The sequence below is a fragment of the Microtus ochrogaster genome, chromosome 21, assembly GCF_000317375.1.
Source record: "Microtus ochrogaster isolate Prairie Vole_2 chromosome 21, MicOch1.0, whole genome shotgun sequence".
NCBI classification, from domain to species: domain Eukaryota; kingdom Metazoa; phylum Chordata; class Mammalia; order Rodentia; family Cricetidae; genus Microtus; species Microtus ochrogaster.
In genome coordinates this window covers 11,151,740-11,154,074 of record NC_022022.1, presented here as the reverse complement: position 1 = coordinate 11,154,074, position 2,335 = coordinate 11,151,740, and the positions used below count along the sequence as shown (strand labels likewise).

Below are 2,335 nucleotides of genomic sequence, written 5' to 3'. Positions count from 1 at the left end.
TCCCCTCCCCCCCCTCTCTCTCTGAGGGTGACTTTGCAAGGGAAACCTCAACTCCTATCCCACCCTGTAATTACCTCACCCATTCCCGGTGCCACCAGGACATCAGGCCATGAAGAGAGGGCAAGCACCGCTCTTGACTCTATGCATCCTTCTGTCTTTCTCTGCCTCCTTTTTCCAAATTCTCTGGCTAGGTAGTCATGGATTTTTAAAGCATGAAAAAGCAAGGGGGTTAGGTTGTTTAGCAAATGTTTTTTGGATACCATGGGGAAAGCGACAGACCGAAAACAAAACCAAATTTTGCCCAGCGAGCTTCACATGCGCGGTAAGACTTTCCCGCCGCAGTTTAAACACGTGGCAGACCGAAATAAGCCCAAGTGCCTGCTCTAAAGACTGTCCAAACACTTGTAACCCACTCTGGGCTCTCCAGCAAACCCTCTGCAGCTCCCCTAGCGGCCTCCCAGCCATCGCTCCTTTGCAGGGCACTGGCGTTCCGCTCAATTTTGTCCACCAGAGGGTGCCCGTGCTCCTCTGAAGAAGGACGCAGCCACGTCTGCGAGAAAGCAACCCGGAATTTCAAGGAGGCTAAAGCAGGAGGCAGCAATAATTTTACAAGTGCAGCTTCCTTCAATAGCATAAATTTACCTATACATGCAGCCTAAGGATTTTCACATTGAAACTATTTCATATCCCTTGTGGCCGTCCCTTAAAGTCCTCATCGCTATCGTCATCATCAAAATGACAATAAACAACCGTAATGATGGTTGTGGTTTAATTGTAATGGTCTCCAGCCCCCTACGGGTTTCTGGCCCAGAATAATCTTGTCTTGGCTGTTTCTCACAGCTTATTTTTTTTTCAGTCACACATGGCTCGTATTTATTAGTTTCCAGTGCTCTGTGGACAATACATTTGCGGGAACCTCCCAAAAACATAGGATTCTGGGCTGTTGTCACAAACCGTGAGGAGGTGAGGCTGAGGGCTGGCTTTCTCTGACCCTTCTGCCAATAGGGAAGGAGCTGAGTGGGCGACCACTTCGTCTATTAGTGCTTTCTCCTTTCTGCACTTCTCCATGTCTTGTTAATCGTCATCGTCATCATCCTCTGGAACAAAAATGTCATGCTCCTCAAGTAGAGCAGCGAAGTTCTTGCTAATGAGTGTCCCAACATAGAGAAAGGGGATCACAATGGAGAACACACGGAGAAGACCAAAGGACATTTTCACCGGCTTGGGCAAGATGGCTCCGCTACGAGTGACGATGACTGACCTCGTCGGTACCAGGCTGCGACCTGAGCTACCCGATACGACGGAGACTTCGCCACCTCTCCCGCTCGGCCTGGTCGGACTGCTATCCGGGCCAGCCGGCAAGCCACCGCGGACGCCATCTCCTGCTCCGCCCCTCGCAGGAATCCACACCCCACACACCCTGTTTGGCCTTCTCGCAGAAAACCTCTCACAGGTTATTTGAAGGCTCTTCAAATAACCTCTCCCGGCCGGGCGGTGGTAGCGCACGCCTTTAATCCCAGCACTCGGGAGGCAGAGGCAGGTGGATCTCTGGGAGTTCAAGGCCAGCCTGGTCTACAGAGCTAGTTCCAGGACAGGCTCCAAAGCCACAGAGAAACCCTGTCTCGAAAAACCAAAAAAAAAAAAAAAAAAAATAGTATCTTCCGGGCTGGAGAGATGGCTCAGTGGTTAAGAGCATTGCCTGCTCTTCCTAAAGGTCCTGAGTTCAATTCCCAGCAACCACATGGTGGCTCACAACCATCTATTCTGGTACCCTCTTCTGCAGGTATACACATAGATAGAATATTGTATACATAACAAATAAATAAATATTTTTAAAAAAAAATAGTATCTTCCATTACACACTTGGCTTGCACTTTTCAAAGTGTTGTTCAAAAACCTATCATTTAAGCCAGAAAGAAAGGAAAGAAGGGAGAGAAGGAAGGAAGGGAGGGAGGGAGAGAGAGAGAGAGAGAGAGAGAAAGAAAAGAAATATTTTTGTAGGCAGAACAGTGAAGCATGCCTGTAATCCCAGCATTTGGGGGTAGCTGAGGCGTGAGAATCGGGAATTGGAGACCAGGCTGAGATGACAGAGCCCCTGCCGTTAGAGAGTCCTGGGGCAGCAGGACCCACAGAAAGCCTCTTCAGGCCCTTTGATTACATTTAAGGAACCACCCGCTAGTATTAAAATTATATTACATTGACCTCCATTTCCTGGCTTCTTTTGTTTTACTTCTTCCTGGATAGCACACCTGAGGACTTGAAAATAACAGTAAGTGAAACCATTGTAGCTATCAGATTAAAAAGGAGGAGGAGGAGGAGGAGGAGGAGGAGGAGG

The 2,335-nt window shown here is 48.7% G+C and overlaps 1 pseudogene; it reads right to left on the bottom strand.

Moving 5' to 3' along the window:
• Positions 1 to 903: 903 nt before the first annotated feature.
• On the bottom strand, positions 904 to 1,415 carry LOC101991945 (annotated as a pseudogene).
• Between the last annotated feature and the right edge of the window lie 920 nt (positions 1,416 to 2,335).